The 24,643-nt window shown below is 27.0% G+C and overlaps 1 protein-coding gene across 2 annotated transcripts in view; it reads right to left on the reverse strand.

The window, feature by feature from the left end:
- Positions 1-23,731, reverse strand: part of LOC142327829 (regucalcin-like) — a 98,001-nt gene extending 74,270 nt beyond the window's left edge. The window contains exon 1 of one of the 2 annotated variants that reach the window (XM_075371166.1): positions 23,572-23,731. The gene's annotated coding sequence lies outside the window, so the exon portion shown is untranslated. The remainder of the gene's footprint in view (positions 1-23,571) is intronic. The other variant, XM_075371167.1, reaches the window with a different exon arrangement.
- Positions 23,732-24,643: the final 912 nt, after the last annotated feature.

A 24,643-nucleotide genomic window follows, 5' to 3' on the forward strand; every position in this document is an offset into this window, starting at 1 on the left:
TGTATATCAATGTATCATTGATATACATATGTATCATTGATATGATATGTATCATTGAATGTATCATTGTATCAACTTAAGTACGCAATAAATTTTTATATCTAAAACAAAGAGCATAGGAAAGGAAAAATATCCAAAGAAAATAAGAATACATTGGAATATAGATTTAATTCAATAAAATCAATTCTATAAAATATTATAATCTATCATATTTCACTTATATATCTTGCATTAACTGCAGTTTTTCAGGGTAAAACTTGCTTTTTAACGTGAAAGGTTTACAGGTTTGAGGTCAAGCCAAAATAAGCATTTCAATACTCTTAATAAAGAAGTATTTATATTTAAATAAAAAGTATTTGCTCCTTTAACTATCTTTCTGCTGATATTTTATTGTTAGGTTTTAATTAACAGCACATTTTGGGTTGACTATGTAATGACTAAAAACTAAATGAATAAGTAATGCGGCTGTCATAGGTTTCAATTCAGCAAAGCTGTGTAAAATATCTGGGAACTTTATAAATTCTGGAATTTCATAAGAATCACTCACCAAGTATATAGTACAGTGATAAAAAATATATCTGCTTTAAAATTTATAAATTCTTTAGACATTTTATTTTATAAATTAATTTTTATTGTAAAAAAAAAAATTATAAAAATTTTTTAGTAAAGGTTTTGTACAAGATTTCTAAATTTAATAAAAAAAAAGAACTTACTTAAGAAAACTTCCACAGCAAAATTGCACTCGCATAATGAAATTTAAGTTATAAAAGAAGTTAGAATAAATTTAAAAATCTATTTTCATCATATTAAGATTAAAAAAATATTAATACAATTTTATTTCCAATTTATACTTATTTAAAATAGACTGAAATATACTAATTTGGGTTTGGTTGTTATTTTATCCAGTATCAGGCCAACCATTCTAAGAAGGTACTGTTAATTGTACTCCAATTAATGAAGTACATGATTTAAAATTCAAAAATTCCATTTTAATAGAACAGTGCCATTAACTGAATTTGAATCTGGATCATCCAGCAACATAAATAATCAAATTAAATGGATTAATCACACTTATCAAACAAGTAGGATTTCACTGTTCATCCATTATAAAATGTTTTTAGTCTGGCTCTTGAGTTTCACAATTAGTGATTTAAAAGTACATACACATGTCTTTTAAAAACTTACTTGAAAGAAATTGGGAAATATATAATCCAAAAGCATGACAATATCCCAACATATTTTACAAAATATGGAGGCTGTGTTTAATTACTCATTGATTTAAGTAACTTGTATTACCTCATTTAGTTACCTTTTATAATGAGATATGAAAATACTGTATATTGTGGTACCACTTATTCCTTTAGTGTTAATTGCTCCATTTTAGGTGCCCATTCAAGGTGGTCTGCAAACTAACCAATTAAAAAACAATATATGATGAAACACTAATTTGGTATTAGGTAGGTTTAACAAATAAGTAACTAATTTTCATCTCCAACAACAAATATATAGTCAAAATCAAAAATTGTTAAATTAAAACTCAAAATGTACCTAAGTCTTTGAAAAATAGAGTAACTGAAATAAAAACTTTAATATTATATAAAACAAAAAAATGAAGTAATTCAAATTATATAAATGTGATAAAAATTAGGCGACTGAAATGAATACCAAATATGGGATAACCATTGTTAAAATAGGTACATAAAAAAAATTATAGCAGGACAAAAAAATTAATTATAACACAAAATAAATAAAAATATATACACCTTCTTAATAAACATGCATTTGGGTACTACATTAATTTTTAAATGTAATCCTAAATAGTACTTCTTGTCCTCAACCTGGAACAAAAGAGCTCTTATTTTTCATTTAATTAAGAGATAAAAAAAGAAATTAGTGAATTCTTTCTGAAAGGTTAATTTTATGTTTTAAATTCAGTGATGAGATTTACAGTTAAAAAGGTAAAGTAACTGGAGATTTTCAGAAATACCAACAGTTATCTACAATGCTCAAAAAAAAAAAAACATTTTCCCTCCAAAAATATTTATGTATTGCTTTTATTTTAATGACATTAGTTCTCATACGCAGATGAATGTTAAGGAAAATGTTAAGTTTTTAATTAGCCCCAATTTTCTTATGAGTTTGAAGCATCTAATGAACAAAAGATATTAATTAGAATTGTTTTCTTCAAAAATAATGATTTACTAAAAAGTTGCCCCAATAATAAGAAGATATTGAAGGATGAGTGAGTAATTTTCACTTATAGAGCTCATTACACTTCATTTTCATTATAATATAATGCATGCGATATTGCCTCTAAAGCCTGTCATAGGATGTTGGTTATTTTTGAGAAGGTGATTTTGTTTTGTAGAAATTTATGTCAGGGCCATCTACAGTCATTATGGTTAGTGAAAAAATTAACAAACTATTTACTTTTCACTTGCACTGTTCACAGGGAGTTGTATTATTTTTTTGGTTATCAGTTTTTATATTTTAAAAATACACGTAAATTTTTTAAATTGCCTCTTAAATGTTGGTTTAGTCATATTAATTTTTAGAGTAAATTTTAGATACAAATACTCATGATGCTTGTTCAATAAATGAATTTTATTTTTTATGTGTCAATTACGTTATTATTTTATATATTAATATTAATTATTATAAACATAATCATAAAATGTTAGCTTTATTCATACAGTTGTAGAGTTTATAAATTGTATACAGTCTTTGATGAGGAGATACTTATCATTTTTATCAATTTAATAAACATATACTAAGATAAATGCATTGAATAATACTTATAGTTGTAACTGGAAAAATAACATATTAGTGTCAAAAGTTAAAAAGGTTATTTTATCAGCAGAATATATAAGTCTAGTTTAACAAGTTTAATTTATCATTTAAAAGTTATATATAAGAAAAGAAAATAGGTCAGATTGAACTGATTGTTAGTAATATATAGCCAGTTACAAAACTGACGAAATGATTTTGCATTGATTCAAACATAAATTGTCCACACACACACATGCACTCACACGCGCAAGCACGCAAACAGTGAGAGAGAATTAAAACATAACTTCATGCAATACAAATGATCTTACTGCTATAAAAATTCCATTATTACTAGTAAAACTTATTAAAGTTGAATTAAATCGATATGATTTATAAAGGTCATTCATTTATAACATTATATTTGTAATATGTTTCAGGGACCTTATTTACAGTTATACAAAGACTGACTAGATGGTAAAAAGAAACAAGGTTATTGGGTGGTAAAATAGGTTAAAATGGTATTGTGTATATATACAATTTTTTTGTTTATTTAAACTACAAAATTTAACCGATTAAAAAAATAAAATATATAAAAAAAATTATTTTTAAAATAATAAATGGCAAATAAATACTTGTTTAGCTTAAGAGTATCCTAATTTTTTAATCTATTCTTTTTTTTCTTCATGCTCAGACAAAAAAAAATGTTACATAAAATTTTAGCTCAAATATAATTAGATGTGTATTCTGACTGGAATTATTTTTTTTATTAGGTTTAATAATTATTATGGCGATTAAATAATTATTTAATAACAGGTGGGTTCAATTATACTATAATGTAGGGGGTACTGCAAGTAGGGTATATATATATATATATATATATATATATATAAATTTCAAGTTAAACTCAATGACATCCACTTGAAATATATATTTTTTTAAAATTAATTTCCAGACAAATTCCAGTAACTGGTACCACTGGTATTACAAGGTGATAAAATTATAGAAAAGAGTTTGGTCCAGAATTTAACAACAAAACTTAATATTTTATAAGTAATTATTTATTGATACATTATTCCAATAAAAAATATACATTCATTATACAGAATTTGTTATTAGCATTCTGAACTTTAAAAATGTTTGCTCTGTGGTCCTCCCAGTTATTTCATAATAAAATCAGTTAATTATAATATAAGAAAAATTAAGACCAAAATAAAATAATATTTTTACAATATTACATTAATATTGTAAATTTTATTTTTTCTGGAGTTGACTGATGCGATGATATTCTTCATTGCTTTCTGTACAATGATAATATTTTAACCTCAACATACTTTGTATATCCTCAATTAATGGTTTTGTATATTCTAATCTTTGTTAATCTACAGTTTTTATCTTCAACACACTCTAACATTAAATGAAGATATTAAATATGCACGGTTCACCAATCTGATTCATCTCTTTAAAAAAATTCTTACACAAATTTTTCTCTACTTCTACTATTTTTAAGATATACCTCAAATTTTATTCATTGCATGAAATTTTCAAATCAAATTCAAATCTTTTGCATCAATTTTTCAATGTAAATCTTTTTATAAAATTGATCTTAGAGTAAACAAACCAAAACTATGAGTATAAATATCATTCAATTTTAATTCTATTTGTTAAGAGGTATCCTGAGCAAATATATAAGTAGAATATTTTACATAATAGATGAAAACAGACATGAATATAAATTTAGATAACATTTTTTTTTTTTGTAATAAAATCAAATATAACCTAGAAATTATATATATTCTTAACAGTCTATCAACAAAACCTTTATTTTAAAGTAGATATTTTTAAAAGCTATCAAGATATTCCTTCCATAATATATAAACATATACTATTCATGAAGTTAAGGAGAATAGAAAATCCCACTATGCTATTTAGAACAGGAAACAAAACTAAGAATTAGATGTTGTTAGAGGGAAAGAATAATGAGACAGTTACAGAAAATACCACGAAAAAGATAAAAAAAAGAAGATATCAAGTAACCATAAAGGATACAAGCAAACGAAGAATAAAGCTTTGAAGAATTGTCCTTGGGAGTAATGGTGATATAAGGGAGGTACAATTTTATAGAATTCCAGATGATGTTAGTGACGACATGCAGCACATTTGAAGGTATGCTATCATCTTAAAATTTACGTCAAGTCAAGTGGCTACAATTATTTAAAACAATTTAAAATAGATGATATTTCCAAACAAATTATGAACAGTTAATATTAGAGACATATTTACAAAGGACACTAAAAATGTAAAAAAACATTTAAGGATATTATTACTCTTTTGTATGTACTTTCAAAATTACATGTACGGTTGTTATTTTTCAGCATAATTTTCCCCTAATTTTTTTAGATTTTTAACCATTCCTCATCAAGATTTTGAATTCTATCCTGGTAGAAACTTATCAATTTTTTTCATACTCCCAACTCATCTTTCACTGGATCAAAAAAGTGAAAATTGGTTGGAGGCAGATCAATAATTTAAACTTGATAATTCAATAGGTTAACATTAAGGTACGAAGTAAACCAAAAATGAATCTTGTATATCTCAGAATTATGTCAGTTATTTATTCACATCAGAAATTAATCTCATTCATTTTTGTATCATTCTAATTGTACATTTGTAAAATCTCCAAATGACTGTTTGTACATGTCTGTTAGTTCATGTGATACCCAACTAACACAAAGAGTTTGAAAACTGAATGACTCGTATATGATTGAAAACACAATGATCTATATTAAACTCATTTGAGTTTTTATCAATTTGATTCATAAATCAGCACAATTATTCAGTCTAAAATTTTGGTGTTGAATTTTGATTCTGAAAGTAATGGACTTATAATAAGTACACAGACCAGACAGAAATTCCATCATTTTTAAGGTAATTTGATGAACTCTTAAATCATGTTTGAATTCAAATAACTATCATCGAATTGCTGGTCCACTCTGTTAACAATCTGTGCTGGTTTCACCTCTGACTGGAGAAAACATATTACTAGTAAAATTTCTTTCTTGATACAAATAGGCAATTGAATATTGATTATAAATTAATTTGATTTCAAAGAACAATGTAATAAAAAGTTAAGAACATAAAGCTGTGCAAGTTTATATAATATGAAGTCACTGTGATGAGCTTCCTAATCCGGAAATCAAATCTTTCCTTTATTTTTTACATAAAATAAAACTAAACCAAATTTTTTACAATGAAATTGTAAGCTTGAAGTATACAAAGAAAGCATCTAAAGTATAAAACATCTGACAGTACTAGTACGTAATGATTCTCACAGAAACTAGGGTAAAAAGAAAAAATAGTATTTTTGGAAAGGCCTTAATGTTGTTTGTATTTAAAAATGTCTTGGGATATTAGTTACTTCTTCTCCTTATCCAGTATTTGGGTCAAACAATAACATAGGCCACCATCTCATTCTTTTCCTCCACCTTCTTAATAATCCTTTCCATTTCTACACTCTTACAATATTCTCTTAATCTAGTCACCTCCCACTTCTCTACCTCTTAAGTTCTTTCTATTTATCTTCTAGTTCAATATTTTTAATGTTGTTCTTTTTTCTTTCAATTTTTTAACATGTCAAAACTATCTCAGCCTTGTTCTGTCTACCCTATATGACCCAATTTTTATTCTTGTGAGAGCCTAGCATGATCTCTCTTTGTTCTGATTATAATCCACTAAGAAATTTTATTACAAACACCAAATAAGTAAATATGTCTCGCACTCTCTCTCTCTCTCTCTGTGTATATATATATATATATAATTTGGCTAATAATAAATAAATAAATAAAGGCTTCTCTTTTAATTTATAAAGCTAATTAGGCTAAAAAATATGTATAATGAATGTTTATCTATTTTAATAAAAATTACTTTTTTTATCACTCTGTTTTTATTTATCTTTGTTAAAGTACTTTCATATGAAAGAACTTAATAATATAATAAAACATTATATTTCACTGAAATCTTTTTTATTTTTATAAAATACGATAAAAAAGTTTTGTTTATTACAGTTATAGAGATATAAGTTTTCTTATCTGTCTTTAAAATATAATGAATTATTATGCTGCTTTTACTATCTGTTATCAAACAATGAAAAATTACTTAGTTTTTAACATATAAAAATAAATTATAAAATGTTGGATAGTTTAAGTTAAATGCATAATTTCCCTAATTGAATAGTCATGCGTCAATTTATATATATATATATGTGTGTGTATATTATATATATATATATATATATATATGTGTGTGTGTGTGTGTAGGAGCTTAAAATGCTAATTATAATTGAAAAAATCCTTTAATTAAAATTTAAACATTTTTCAAAAATGGTGGGTGATAGAAAGATTTCGAGTTCATGTTCGTTTTTAGCATAAAAAACAGATTAAAATCATATATCTTATGTTAGGAAAAAAATTTATGCTTTCAGTGTAATCAATTATTTTTCAAGTAATTGATATTTCAATCATCAGAAATGGATATTTTCTCTCTTTCTTAACTAATGTATGCATTGCAAACTGTTCAACTAGTGAACAATAAGCAAAACCCCCCCCCCCCCCCAAATGGCCCAATGAATGAGGATGATGACATGTAAATGAGGTTTAATCTTGTACAGACTAGGCCGACCATTCTGTGGTTAATTAAACCTCAATCACCAATGTAAAGTGGTATCTACTATCCAGTATTTAAATTCATATAAAAGCAACTAATTTTTACTAGGATTTGAACCTCAGGAACCTTTGGCTTAAAAAAATCACCTGTTAAAAGCTGATTTGCGATGTCAAATTAACCACTAGCCCAGTCAAGTGAGCTAAATAGCAATAATAAAAATTATTCTATCTTTAAATTATATAAATTTTGTAATAAACTAATTGTTGCAGTCTTTACATTTCCATAGACTAAAAATAATCTATTGATCCCATTTTAATTTAATTTATGTGTACATGTAGTAACATTTAATGAGCTTTTTTCAGTATGTTAAACAAAGAAAATATGTAAGCGGCTAAGTGTTGTGTATTTCTTGTATCATATTATATCTATAATATGGGAAAGTTGAGTAAAGAAATAAAACCTTAATAAGAATACACTTGGCTAATAATAAATAAATAAATAAAGGCTTCTCTTTTAATTTATAAAGCTAATTAGGCTAAAAAATATGTATAATGAATGTTTATCTATTTTAATAAAAATTACTTTTTTTATCACTCTGTTTTTATTTATCTTTGTTAAAGTACTTTCATATGAAAGAACTTAATAATATAATAAAACATTATATTTCACTGAAATCTTTTTTATTTTTATAAAATACGATAAAAAAGTTTTGTTTATTACAGTTATAGAGATATAAGTTTTCTTATCTGTCTTTAAAATATAATGAATTATTATGCTGCTTTTATTATCTGTTATCAAACAATGAAAAATTACTGAGTTTTTAACATATAAAAATAAATTATAAAATGTTGGATAGTTTAAGTTAAATGCATAATTTCCCTAATTGAATAGTCATGCCTCAATTTTGATTTCTAATTAAAAATTATATTTCAATTGTTATTGTTTATGTTGAAATTATTGTTTGTTATTGTTAAAATTTGTAAGTTATTTCTAACTATTTAATTTTGTAATGAGTAACTTGCATGTAATCTGTTCAACTAGTGAACAATAAGTGACTCCTCCACCATGGCCCAATAAGATGAGAATGATATATATAACATGTAGAACCACAACTTCTCAAGTTGATCATTCCTGAAACTTGTGGTTTTTGAACTCCAACTATAAAAGTACACTGATATAGACTGTCTAGTCCTAAATCTATATAAAAACAACTAACTTTTATTTTAAAAATCTGACTAAAAAGAAGTAGTGTTATTCTTTTTTAAATAGTTTTTTTGTATCTGATGAAGTGGTGCGCACCAAGAAAGTGCTAATTTAGAGGAATTTAAAAAAAATATGTAACAAGTAATATTTTAATTATATTTTTTATGGAATATATATATATATATATATATTGTAATAATCTATTAAATTAATTAAAAACTCTGTAATTTACAGTGTTTTCTTTTTTATCTCATATGAGTCCTTTTGAAGAAATCTTTCTTCATGACTTTTTTCTTTTTTTTTATATAAATTAACAAGAATAAAACAGTTGTTCTGTACCTTGGCCACTTAAACCTAGACCACTAATTACATAAAATTTACGTGCTGGGAGGCACTGCGAATTTACTAGCTAGGAGGGTGGGGAGTACTGTAATTTATAGATCTCCCCACCCTCCCAGCTATGCTTTGGCAGGTTAATGTTTTGTAGTGTTTCCATGTTTCAAGTGCCTGACACTACTATTTGTATTTTTTCATCATTTTGTCCTGAAAGAAGGTATGTAAAACTTATGTGTAGTAATTAAGGTGTTGTAGTGTATGCATTATTTATGTAGAGTTAGCAATAAGTGCTGCATTGGTTGTACATAAATTTTATATAGAGTTGGCACTAACATATAATTTACTAAAAGTTTTTCTGTTTTTATTCCAGTCAGAATGGAAAAAACTTATTATGAGCTGGAAGAAGTTCTTTAGTTAATAAAAGAACTATCTGATGAGGAGGAGGAAGACGCAGAAGATATCCTTGAAGTAGAAGAATTGGAGCCTGATGAGACAGATGAGGATCCTGACTACCTACCGAACAAGGAGGAATTAGAAGATCAAGTTGAGATGGAAATTAAAAACATTGAATGTGAGCCTGTTCAAAAAAGAAAAAAAAAATCCAAAATTGAACCAGAATTACAGAATGCTTCAAATGATTTATTGGTGACTCTGAACGATGATGAACTTATTGGAAAAACAGCTACATATGGAAGACAACCAGTGCCCCTTGGAGGAGCAAAACCAAGAAACAAAATATTATTTATAGACGACCAGGACCAACCTCTCTAGGTAAAAATGCTGTGGGACCAAAAGAATGCTTCAAGCCTTTTTTAGATGATAAAATAATGGATACGATTGTTCTCCATACAAAAGAAGAAATTAGTTTACAAAGAAATAACTATGCGAACCAAAATAATTCCATTTTGATGGACACGAACCTGTAAGAAATACATGCACTAATCAGACTCCTCACTTTATCGGCGGCTTTGAAAGACAATCACCTGACAACAGATACATTGTTTCATGATTCTTATGGTTCAGGGCGCTGTAAATAAACAACGTCCAAAATGAGGTTCAACCTTTTGATAATCTGTTCGATTCGATGACAAGAGATCGATACCAGAGAAACAAACACTTACAAAACCCGCACCTATTTCACATATATGAAATATTTTTACAAATAATTGTCGCAAGTGATACACATAGGGCTGTATCTAAAAATAGATGAACAGTTGGTGGGATTCTGAGGGTGTTGTCCCTTTTGAATGTATATCCCGTCAAAACCAAACAAAAATGACATTAAACTCATTATATGTGTGACAATTCAACAAAGTACATCATTGATGTAATGCCATATCTTGGTAAAGATACAGAACCTTCTGGAATTCCAGCGGCAGATTTCTTTGTCAAAAAGCTGATAGAATCTGTAAGGGGGAGTCATTGCATATAACTCTTGGCAATTGGTTCACAAGTGTGCCGCTTGCCCACAAACTTTTGCAGTAACATCAATTTACAATAATTGGCACCATAAAACAGAACAAGGAGCTGCTCAATGAAATTATCAATCCAACATATAGTCACAGAAAAGTCAGAAGTACAATGTTTCTTTTTGACAAAAACCTCACAGAGTTCTCTTATAAACCAAAAGAGGGAAAGCTCATGACCTGAATTTCATTGGCTCATGATAAGGAATCATTGACAGCAACTAGAAAAAACCAAACATAATAATCAGTTATAATAGTACTAAAGGAAGTGTCGACTCGTTAGACCAGATGTGCAAGAACTTGGGTTGTAATAGAAAAACAAAAAGATGGCCTCTCTATGTTTATTATAACATGTTGATTTATTGTCATAATCAATACAAGAACCAAAGAAAACCACTTAGCAGTTTAAAATTCATGCTGGAATTGCACGAACAACGAACTACTGCATGGCAGAAACATTGGCTTAGTTATTCACATCTTTCTAGAGAATTACAAACGTCAGTAAGTAAAATCAGCCAATGAAAACATCACAGAATCGATGAGTATTGAACAAAAAGGGAAAAGAACTTATTGCTCAATTTTCTTTTATGAGAAGAGAAGAATGAGACAGACATACTGTGTATTACATAAAAAACCTGTATCTGGGAAGTATCAAAATAAGTCAAGCATAAACTGTCTGTAAATAATATCAAATGTTTACTAATTATTTAATATATTGTAAAAGTTTTATAAAATTGGCAATGTTGAAGAAAGTTTAACAATGAGAAGTAAAATGTTTTGTATAAAAAGTGTGTTATATAAAAATATATGTGTTATATTAAAATGTGGTTCTAGTTTTTAATTTAGACACCTGATTGTTTCTTTTAAGGTTTTCTTATATTATTGAATAAATATTATTAATTAATACACATTACAGTAAAATTAAAAAGTTATTCTCCTGAGAAATCCACTTCTTTAGCATGAACGTAAATTTTATGTGTAGTTAGTAATTAGGTATGCATTAATTCAGTTAGTGCACTAGGGTTAAATAAATTGTATTTCAATGTTTGAGATAATAAACAATTGAGTTTACAATTTAAAAAATGACTTGTTTTTTGTATTAATTTATCATATTAAAAAACTGTCCTACAGAAGTAAAGAGCTCTGAAAAAATACTTGTTAGAGACAAAAAGACTGTAGTTGATAATTTAAAAAATTGGTATACACATATACTTGTAAATAGTTTTCACACATTAATTACAACACAGATTTATTTAACCATCTATTTATAGCAAAATGTAAAAAAAAAAATCTGAAGATAATATTGGAATTCTAAATATGTATTATAAAAAATATCAAAAGAAAACAAGTTTGTAGAATATTTGTGTAAAATAAAGAATTTATTTGGCATGCAGTTAATTACATGACCTTTTTGTTAATCAGCTGATAAAAAGTATTATTGATGTACAAAATTTTAAAATAACAGCTATAATTGATAATTGTAATAAATTTCAATTTCTGGTTAATGATTTATGTGAATACTTCATAATTTAGCTAAATCATTTTTTATTATGGTCTGAACAATAAAATTATCATGAATGATACTGGTTGATCTATATATTTACTGATGAGTTTAATGTTAATTATGAGCTTTATAAAACTATTTATTTGTATGCTCTCATTAACATTAAAAACTTTTATTTTATTCCCCAATAACATGAAATGAAATGTGATTTTTTAATCCTTTTATTAACACATCAGAAGTTCATTTCTGAAATTTAACTTTTAAAAATCTTAAGGAAAATAAATAGAAAAGTTCTCATGTTTTAATTTTTTTTATAATCTTAACCTTATTTGACTTTACATGCTTTAATAACAGGCAAAAGATTATAATTCGCTGGCCTCCATGGCACGAGTGGTAGCGTCTCAGCCATTCATCAGGAGGTCTCAGGTTTGAATCCAGATCAGGCATGGCATTTACAAACACACTACAAATCATCTTTCGATCCTCTGAAGCAGTACCTAATGGTGGACTGGAGGTTTAAAAAAAAAGATTATATTTCAATAATTTAACATTTATTGGTAATCTTTAGAATAATTACTGCTCGATCATGAAAGCATATGTTATTTCTTTTTGTTTAATTATTATAAATTGCTTCTTCTGTTACTTTTAAATTAAGAACATATTACTTATTTCAGATTTGAACTCCTTTAAATTAACATAAAAGTTCTTGAACATTAAACTAAATTATTTGTGTAATATGTCTAAAATTAAATGCAAATATTACATCAATAATTAACCAGAAGGACTATGTTCATATACAAATCTTGCTTCTCTGTATATTGAAAGGGTAATTAATCACACCATAGAGGTGCCGAATTTTCAAATAATTGTAGAAAGATTCATATAATTAGTTAATGATTTATTTTATTATTCTAAATATATTTAATATAAGTATTTAATAACAGATCTATAAATCTACATCTATACTATTGTAAAGAGGAAGAGGGTTTTTGTTTGTTCGCATATAAAAAACTACTCTATCAATCACAAGCCCATGTTTCTTGGCATAACTGAGAAGGTTTTTAGATTTATTTCATTTCGAAAATATATATATGGACGATGTAGTGGAGATTGCTGGTTGAATCACAACTTTAATGAACTATGAGTCTTTATCACTGTGTGAGCTGGGTTTGAACCGATTGATTCGAATCAATCAGTTCAAAATATTCATTATTTCTTCACCCCCAAGGAGGGTGAAGTTGTGAATCAAAGATATTCATTTAGAAAATATAAATTAATCCTTTTAGTTCATTATTAAATTTCTGCCACCATGGCAAAGAAATTATGAACTTGTCGTCATCAACTGTGTACTTTAGTTACTATTATTCTGTATTCTTTCTTTCTTTTTGCTGTTTAGCCTCTGGTAACTACATAATACTTCAGAGGATGAATGAGGATGATATGTATGAGTGTAAATGAAGTGTAGTCTTGTACATTCTCAGTTTGACCAATCCTGAGATGTGTGGTTAGTTGAAACCCAACCACCAAAGAACACCGCCGGTATCCACGATCTAGCATTCAAATCCATGTAAAAATAACTGGCTTTACTAGGACTTGAACGCTGGAACTCTCGGCTTCCAAATCAGCTGATTTGGGAAGACCACTAGATTCACCACTAGATTATTCTGTATTCTGTAATTTAGTTTCTGTACTTTTTGGAATCAGACGGTCAATTTAAAATTTTTTTTTTAAACTTAATACTTATAAAATAGCTTGTTTTTGAATGCTTAATTTAAAAAAAAATATGATGGAGAAATAGAGGTAAAATGATAAATTCAGAGAAAATATGTATGTTAATATTTTTTTACTTCTACTTGTGTTTTATTCAAACATGGGTCCTCCAAATCTATCTGATAGAGGTCCAACATAAGCATTATTTCTTATAATTATAAATATAAATTGTAAATATAATCTAATCAAACTTAACCTACACTCACTTTGCTTGCTATGTTGACAAAAGAGCAAAGCAAGCGTAGGTTAAGTTTGGTGAGATAATTGCAAAGTTTTCATTCTAAAATTCTGTTTTATTAATGGTTTATTTCTAAAGGGCTATAGATATATTGTTAAGAGAGACATATTTTTAATTAAGCATTCAAAAACAAGCTATTTTACAAGTATTAAGTCAAAAAAAGTTAAAAAAATTGGTTGCCAGAATCCGAAAAAGTACCTTCCTTTTTCAAGTTTCTTTAAAGCCTGAATACTATAATTATTATTTACTAGTATTATTCACACAACCATAAGGATAATGTACAGTGCAGGGGGTCCAGAAGGTGGAGCCCTCTGGGTAGATGGGAATGGTGACCGAAGCAAGCTCTGCGGGTGTCCAGGGCATCAGTTCCCCCTGGAAAATTGGGAATGACAAATCAAGCAGCTCTGCAAAGGGCCTACATGGAGTAGACCTCTTGGCCTTGGGAGTCCCGGAGGAGCCGTGAGTTGGCTTCGGGATTCGCCTGGTTGACCTGGCCCCGAGGGGTCCAGGTTCTGTTAGACGGCTAGTAACAAATATAATCTAGCTTAATGTTCATGAACCTTTATGTTAAAAGAATACAAATCTGAAATAACAAGACAATATGTTCTTAATTTAAAAGTTATAGTTAAGAAGCAATTTATAACAATTAAATCATAAGAAATAACACATGCTTCCATTATCGAACAATTACTATTTCAGTCAAAGATTATTATTTTTTTTAAATTTGAAAAATCATATAAAAATATTAAGTTGATAAGCTAATTAATTAATTGTTATACATATTTCTATTTACAAAAAAAAAAAACAACATTTCAGTCTGAAGAAACTATTAATTTAAAAAATATATATATAATTTTGACCAATAATAACAATAATTTTGAAAAATATAATTTTTTTTTAAAGCTGGACGTAAGAGTTGTTGAGGAAATGGAAGGTAAAAAAAAATTATTTTAGGGTATGAAGTAATAAATGAAATTACATCAATACAGTTAATAATTAGGTTAATTAATTACAAGTACCGTGTTAGTGAATGTGGGAATAATTAGAACTTGTTTTCTTGTCCCCCTTGTTTCAATTAGTCTAGATATATTTCCGTAAGTATTGTTTTGTTACACTGTTATCTTCCGAAATTAAATTGACAAAATCCGAGCCAACTGATAATCGATCCCTAAAAAAGAAAAAACTAATGTACAAGTCGAAAGCTAAAATTTCAGATAATGCTTTGTTCAGGTATAGGTTTTCTTTAAATAAATTCTACACAAAACTCAGTATAAATGAAATTGTGTGCTTTAAATTTGTTTTAGAAATATATTATTTTGCTTTCCAATTAGAGCATGCTATTCCTACATTAAATCTTTTCCAAAATTTTTAAAACTGATTTAAAATTCTTTGTATATCATTCTTGGAATATATAAAGAAATGACAAACTTTACATAATCATTTTTATTATCAACGAGTCGATTTACTCCTTTTAAAATGATTGTCTTTGTGAATTTTCGTTTTTGTTGTTAGTAAATAAAAATTAAATTAAGATATTAGAGACTACATTTAAATGTTATAAATATAATTTAAATAAATGTGTGGGAATCTTTTTTTTTAAATTACTTGCTACTTTAATGTATTATTCTACATATAAAACTGCAAACATTCATCTGATGTAAAAAAAAAAGAATTTTATTTTTTTTAATGCGTTTCGACAAACAACCTGAATAACGGGATTATTTGTATTAAAAAGTAACATATCTTTGTTAATCAATATAAAAACGGTTAATATCCATTAAATTAAGCTATTTTCTTGTTAATCCGCATCCTTTAAGTTATAAGCAGAATGGGACTTTTTCGGAGGGCAAAAGTTGAAAAGGTGGAACCAATTTAATGGCTCTGATCCCTACGTACGAGTATTAACACTTAAAAATCGTTATCACAAAAAACAATATTTAGAAGTCATTATATTAAAAAAAATGTGTTATCATTAGGGAAAAAGAAAAAATAATGATAAAAACAAACCATAAATAATCTATAATCAGGGTACAAAGTACTAAAAATATAGTAATATTATCAATAAATAACCTTCAAAAAATATTTATATATCTATTTCTAAAATTAGTTTTAATTAAAAAAAAAAAAAATGTTTTTAGAAGTACTGACTAATAATTTCAACTAAAAATTAATATAAATTACTATCAAACTCCCGTTTGATAGTCGAGTTAATCTTCGCCAAAAACTGAAAAAAAGAGAAAAACGCAAAAACGTAAGAAAAATAAACGCAAGAAAATGACAAACGGGGAGTATTTACAGAAATGGTTTATTTTCTTATCGCAACTTTTCATTATCTAAAAACCCATTAACATGATAACCGGTAATAAGGCTTAGTTATGCACTATATAAAGTTATTTTCGCTATTAAATATCCATTTATTGACAGGTTCACATGTTCTTACTATTTTATAATCACCCAAAATGAATCCGCTATTTTATTATTCTTCGACAACAAGCATGCGTACGTTTCGTCTATATTTCGGCAGATTGTGTAAACTATCAGGGTTCAGAAAATACAATATGAATCAAAAGATAATTATCAAAAAAACTGCTTAATAAATTATACACATAAGTACAATAAAATATGAATTGAATTCAGTAGACGATTTAAGCATTCAAAAAAAAAGATGGCCAAGAAATTCAACATATGCCTATATATTTTTTTTAGAGAAAAATAAATAATCAATAATACACTTTAACAAGTTATAACAAAAATAACAGATATCAAAACCACAAAAAAACAATTTCGGTTTAAAAAATGTTAGTGAAGCTCCTTGTCATAAAAACAGAATGGTATAAAATGAAATTAACAATATAAACCCCGGATCCGAAAAAAATTAATACACAAACTGAATACAATTTGCTATTCTCAGACATCTCTAAAACACAATTCTTTGCTTCAAAGACAGAGAAAAAATATTTAATAAATTAAGTCGTGAAAAAACATGAAAACAAATTACTGAAATTAAAGAAAGCCACGGGGCTGTTTCAATTACAAAATAATAAATAGCAAAATAATGTTACTCTAAATAGATGTTGTTCTTATCGGTTGAGTAGCTTACTTGGGGGTTTTTATGAACTAGTTGTTTGTTATACTTTGAAATAGCCCAATGGCCAGTGAATTTATGTTTTTTTTTTTGTCTTCAGTCCTTTGACTGGTTTGATGCAGCTCTCCAAGATTCCCTATCTAGTGCTAGTCGTTTCATTTCAGTATACCCTCTACATCCTACATCCCTAACAATTTGTTTTACATATTCCAAACGTGGCCTGCCTACACAATTTTTCCCTTCTATCTGTCCTTCCAAAATTAAAGCGACTATTCCAGGATGCCTTAGTATGTGGCCTATAAGTCTGTCTCTTCTTCTAACTATATTTTTCAAAATGCTTCTTTCTTCATCTATTTGCCGCAATACCTCCTCATTTGTCACTTTATCCACCCATCTGATTTTTAACATTCTCTGAATTTATGTAATTTTTTCAAAATTTTGTACGATTTAATTTATTAAATATTTTTTCTGCGTTTGAAGCAACGAATTATATTTTAAAGAAGTTTGAGAGTATAAATAGTATTCAGTTTCGTTGTATATCAATTTTTGTAAGTGTTTTTCGGGTGTTTGTTTAATTCACCATTTTTTTTTATATCATTCTGTTTTTGTAGGAAGGTATTTCACTAAAAAATAAATTTACAATGAAATTGTTTTTTGGGTAGCCGTGATTATACTTATAAAATTTACGTATATATATATATATATATATATATATATATATAAACTAAAAATAATACTGTATGGAACAAAATTGTGTAAATTTCATATTTATATTAATGATTAATTAAATTTATATATTAAATAAATATAATATTTCATATTATTGTTCCAAATTATTAATTCTTGAGCGATTTTTCAATACTATCAAAAGTAGATACAGCATAACTTATAACGTAAACTACGGTAAACTGATAATGACAAAAAGATAAACTAAAGTTTATAAAAAAAAACAGAACAAAACTTAACAAAAAAAAAGAAACTTATGTGGATACCACGTGACTTCTTTGTACTCATATTAAATTACATACATACATTTTTTTAAATGAAAAGTACATAAAATTTTATTTCATTAATCACTTCTGATATTTTTTTCTTTTTTTTTGTTATTAATTTTTTTTTACAAAAATATGGTTAATAATTATTAATAAATCATTATATTTAAATTAAAAAAAAAGATGTTGAATTTGAACCGATGTGCCTTCCCCTTGTAAGATCCAAATATTTCATTAACTAAAATTTTATTTGGTTATAACTCTGGAACCAACGAAAACAAGTACCACTTATGATATATCGTTGAAAATCTCTTATAAGGTCTTATTACTGCTGTTAAAAAAAAGTCCAAAATCCAGATGTTTTGGATTTTGGGTTTTTTTTTATCACTTTTGGTTCGGTCGATTGCAATCAAAACGGGAGGTGCACAACTAGATGTTGCAACAGTCCTAAATCAAAAATTTCATCATCCTACGGCTAATCGTTTTTGAGTTATGCAACATACATACGGACATACGTATGTATGTATATATAAATTTTTCGCGATCACAATACTTCCTTTGCTTCGTACAAGGAAGTAAAAGGTGAAATTCTCTTTTGAATTCTTTCTTTCGAAAAATACCGCGTCTCTTTACTCGTACAGAATATGGTGATATAATGTTTGTTTTCAGCTTTTGCGATGAAAGTGTTCCAGCTGCGGTGGAAGCATAACGACGTAGATATCTTGGAGAAGTAGTTCCAAGTCGTAAAGTATTTTGTAGAATTTTTAATAATATTTGTGAGAATGGTACATTTCCCAGCGCTCATGTTTCATCTGATTCAACCGACACATGGTAATGAAAGGGAACAATTTTTTTTATCACGAAACCACAATTTTATGACAACAATGGCAGTATTAAAATCAATTACAAAGCATACAGTTTGTGCTGCCAATTTAGTTTTTCAAAGGTCTAAATCTATTGCACTAAACAGCTGTTTTTAATTTTCTACAAACTTTTCAATGTTGAACTGATTTAAAATTTTCTACAAGTTTTGATAATAGAATTTACGCATTTATTAATCATTTAACAATGATGTACTTCAAACATAAAAAAACGTGTTTTTCGTCATTGGATTTCACCGTTTTATGTGATAATAACTACGGAAGGTACAGTTTTGGAACATTTTTATTCCATTTTTCAGGTCAAAAAACTTATGAAACCATTAAGTTTACTCCTTATACAACGCCGTAAAAGTTTCAGTATGATCTTTTTTCACAGGGGGAACTGAAATTCGGGTAAAAGTTTTTGTTAGCTGTAATTCGATAACAAAACGCTTTCGGACTTATATTCTTATGAACTTTTTCCTTATTTAAAGCTCTAAAATCAGTTCCCAAATTATTCCCCTTTCCTCCTGAATCACAGTATATCACTAAGATTTGTTTTTAATAAGTATAGGAAATATTATTAATATATCTCATTTTTCCTCGAAAACTATAGAGATTAATATTTCTCAGGACTTGATTTTTAAAAACATTTATAGGTTACATTTGCTAGTAGATCATACAACTAGACTCTCGTAAGTCCTGATTGTTTATTGTTTTTATTTTAAAAATAAACAAAAGTTATGGTGTTATAAAATTAATATTTTTATTGAAATAATAAGAAATAAATAAATTTATCTAAAATAGAAATAATAAGATATTATAGTTGATAAATTCAGTTGACCTCGGAAGGAAAAGTACACCAACCACTCTAAACGGGACGTCGTCCTTCAATATAAAAAAATTGGCGTGCATAGTTCATCGGTTGACGACACAAATGTTATAAAAACTATACACGAAATTTGATAACCTTTTAAAAAATAAATAAATAACAAAAGTAATTAGAAAATTAAAAAGAATTTCGTTTTTGCCAATTCGTAAAATATTCCACGTTTTATTACTTTAATCGCACTACATTTTTGCCGATAGTTTGATGCTGATAACGAGTAAAAAATTGATAATAGCGTTATTTTACTCACCAATATCTTTTTTAAATATATACCATTTTTATTTCCTTGTGGGAAGTAAAGAAAGTATTACGATCGCGAAAAATTTCTGTTTTCAGTTTCGACGGAAATATCCATTTTGACCATCCCTGAATCCATTTTGACTAGTTTCGGCGTGACGTCTGTACGTACCTCACATAACTCAAAAACGAATAGTCATAGGATGTTGAAGTTTTGGATTTAGAACTCTTGTAACAACTAGCTGTGCACCTCCCCTTTTGATTGCAATCGACTGAACGAAAGTGTCCAAAAAGTCAAAAATCCAAAATAAAATTGTATTTTGGACTTTTTCTTAGCTGCAGTAATACGCCCTCATTGAGTGCTTTTCAACGATAAATAATAAGTGGTACTTATTTTCATTGGTTCCAGAGTTATAGTCAAATAAAATTTTAATTAATGAAATATTTGGATCTTACAGGGGAAGGCACATCGGTTTGAATAAAATTTTATCGCCTTTTTGAAGCTTTATTAAATTTAATTATATTGATTTATTAATAATTATTAACCTCTGATTGTAAAAAATGTTTACGATAAATAATAATTCAATAATAATAATAAAAAAAATATATGAAAAATATTTGAAGTTATTAATGAAATAAAATTTTATGTACTTAACATTCTAAAAAAATGTGTATATGTAATAATAGGCGTACAAGGAAGTCATGCGGTGTCCACATCGGATTTTTTCATTTCATTACTTAAAAGTTTCTCCAAATAAATGAAAAAAAAAAGAAAATTGACCACTTTTTAATTTTACTTGAATTCACAATCGTGTAAAACTGGCAGAACAAGTGCAAAAGTGTTTCCTATTAATTTTCTAATAAATACCAGTCTTTTTATTATTATTCTTTTTCATTATTCTTGCACAAATGTTTTTTTTTCTTTTCTTTCGCAACAGTTTTTCAGTTATAGGTTATTTATTATTTTTTTTAAGAAGTTTTTTAGACAGGGATGGTATATTAAATAAAACTTTACGTTAATTTTAATAAGCTGAATTAGAAAATGTATGTAGGAATTAAAAAAAAAAAAAGAAGAAAAATAACAAAAAACCATATGTTTCGTGGATTTGGTAACATACGACATAACAACGACGTAGATTAATTGAAGTTTTGAAATAAAATTATAATAAATTATTTCGAGCAAGGTGAACAATGTTAAGAAATTATTGCAAGACAAGATTTACTGGAGGATTGTTTAACAAATTGTGGTTAACAGTTAAGACTACGTTGTTTACGTTATTACGTAGTTGTTTACTAAAATCACTTTTAAAATAAACATTCAGTTCCCGTTGTAATAATAATAAGTTAATTTTTTTCTTTTTATTAAATTAAGTGAATATTTGATTCGTAAATTGTACAACCCGGTCAGGCATGGCATGGCATTTTTCACACGCTTCAAAAATTGTCATCTATCTCATCCTATGAAGCAATACCTGAACGGTGGTCCCACAAGTAAAAAAAAAAAAAATTGTGTAGGTAAAAAATATTTTGTTAGACTAGATTAATTAAGTTTTTTTGGAAGAAAGTGTTGTGCGTTTTCAAATTTTGGAATGCAAAAAAGATTATAATAATAAATAGATAAAATTTCTACAAATATTTTCTTCGAGATAAAAACATACATTAAATTTTTGCTAGTTTTAGAACTGATTGAAGAATATTTATAGAGAACTAAAATTAGATGTTTTGAAAAAATAATATAATAGGCTAGATCAGTGATTTCCAAACTGTGCGGCCTCCCGGGGAGCAGCGGCCTCTTCACAGGGGCGCCGCGAAATATTGTAAAAGTTGCATAATTAATTAAACCAAGCCATTTATAATTATTAATTTAAAGTTAATAAAGTAAAAAGATAATGAAGATACACGAGTTTTATTTATTTTTATCTCTTACGAGTAGTCATATTTTATTTAGGGTAGGACGCCATGGAAAATTTTTAATTTAAAAAGGACGCCGCGACTTGGAAAAGTTTGGTAAGAGCTAAGCCATTTAAAATTAAAATTAGAAATTTTTTTTTTTGTTTTGTGAATTAGTACCCACAGTCAGTGATTGAACAGAATACCTGAAGCTATAATAAAGTCTAATGTAATATAATTAGTAATAGACTATCTGCAGTTTAATATTATATAATACCTTCGTTATTAAAAAATCAGTGTAAAAAAACTTGATGCATCAAGTTTTTTTTACTAGTATTTTTGAGTGAACCTACCTAGCAATTAAAGCATGAAACCAAGTTTAATAAATCAGTTTTTATAGATTAACAAAGTTAAACATTCACTATTGTGATTAACATAGCCACAGTTTCACTACCTATCAATAGTATTTATTCGTGGCTAATGACCACAGCAAAAAACCACATTTGAAATGAACAAATAAAAGCAGTTTCCATCAAAAACACTTGGCATTCTTCAGTAGATGGGGGCATTCATAATAAAAAATAGAAAAAACATCACAAAAATCTTACAAACACCACAATATCTGATCTCTGTAAATTACAATCCCCTGCTGAATGAATCCCCTGCTATATATATATATATATATATATATATATATATATATATATATATATATGCATTATTTCCCAAATAAAAATGGTTAATTAATTTTTTAATTGGTTTAATTAATTTTTTTGGTTTTCACCATTTTCTATAGCTTGATGCTTAGGTTACAGGAGATACTAGATAGTGTTGCTTTTTTTCAGAGTAATGATTATGTAAGCATTTCCAATGGTGAACATAACAAAAGTGTCATTTTTTAAGTCTAAATATTTATTACCTGTAGATAAATACTTATACACAAAACTTTATTCAGCTTCGAAAAGAAGACAATGATTCATTTACTTCAATCTCCTCTTTCCTTAATAAACCTGGTATGACATGCTTATTATTATTACTGGGAATGAATATGCCGTTTTTCTAAGACTACAACCATACATCTATAATATCGAACATGAATACAATATTTAGTTTACTTATTTTTTTTTTTAATTTATTTATCTATTTGTTTATTTTTTACAATCGAACAGCAAAGAAGCCTTGGTATATCGCACAATAAAGATAAGTAATACAAATTATTTTAATTTAATATTAATTATAATTACATGAAATTTAAAATGAATTTATACAAAATAAGAGAATATTATTTCCAACTTAATTCAAGAACTAATTTTATTTTAATTTTGTTGTAAACTACATAAATATTATAACATTAGACCATTAAAAAAAATTTTCAAAGCTTTAATCTTTGTGAAGTTATTAAAATAAACATTTTATAACATGAAAATTTATTCAGTAAAGATTATTTAAAAAATGAAAAAATAAAATAAAAATGCTTGACTTACCCTGTTAACAAAATAAGTTATTCTACAGATAACGAGGTGATATTCGTAATAATTATGTATAAAAAAACTATTAATAGTATATTAATATATTTAAATAAAATTAAAATGTTTTATTAATAGATAAGTTAAATATAAAAAGATGAGATGGGAAAAAAAGAAGAGTATAAACGAATATGTAAAACAACTTACATTAAAGCACTAGACAGGCCGATACTCGCTTGTAACACTCAAATCTAAACTCAACAGGAGAAAGAAACGATGAGGGACGACTCCTCGTATTACAAGGTAATCCCACAACAGAGGTAAATTCAGCACTGACAGTGCAACTCGTCAAAAAGCTGGTTTCAAATATATCAGTAAATCGGAGTCAATGGGGAGTCAGGGAGTCGTATGACGTCATGTGGTCAACCCAAGGTCAACCACCACAGCTGACACTGACACATCTAAAACAACTCATTATTATACAAGTTACGGTTTATCTCGAATTTTCCAGTTACTTATTATACGGAGTAGATGGTTTAATAAACCATTTATATAATTTTAAATATTTTTACAGTTAATTAAGTTATTTTTTTTATAAAATATGATAATAACAAGTAAAACTGACTTTAAAAAAATAATAAAATAACCTAAGGATTGAAAAGCAATACATTTTTCAATTCATATTTTGTTTAGTTCTTATTTAAATTTCAACGTTTACAGAACGGTGGTTGTTGACATATAATACATGCAATAAATAAGACTAAAGAAATATGATCGATTTACGAAGTGTAACATTTCAATATATTCGAAGTCGAAGTCAAAATATATGTTTTTACATTTTATGATTTATTTTTTCTGACTTCGACTTAAGTACTTTGAATGAAAACTGATTCCTATTTTATATAAAACAATTACTTTTATACATTATTAATTATAGTCAATAAATTACTACAAATTATACAATTTCAATTTTTTTCGGTAGACTTTAATTAGGAAAAGTACATGCTAAAAATATTTCCACTTTTTTGGGTTTTACTTTCCTGGCATCATAGCTCTAGGAGCTATGCTGCAAGAAGGAAAGTATAGTAATCAGTCAAAAAATGAGGTATGGTTTTTTTTGGCATTTCTCGACGTTTTACGACCAAGAGACTCCAAAAAACAAAAGAGGGGTGGTAATGTTCTTACGTATATATGTGTGTTAGCGTATTTGTAGCTCAATAACTTTTGACTGGATAAACCGATTTTTATAAAATTTTGTACAGGGAGACGTATATATGAG

Source organism: Lycorma delicatula, chromosome 7 (assembly GCF_047948215.1).
Source record: "Lycorma delicatula isolate Av1 chromosome 7, ASM4794821v1, whole genome shotgun sequence".
Classification (NCBI taxonomy): Eukaryota; Metazoa; Arthropoda; class Insecta; order Hemiptera; family Fulgoridae; genus Lycorma; species Lycorma delicatula.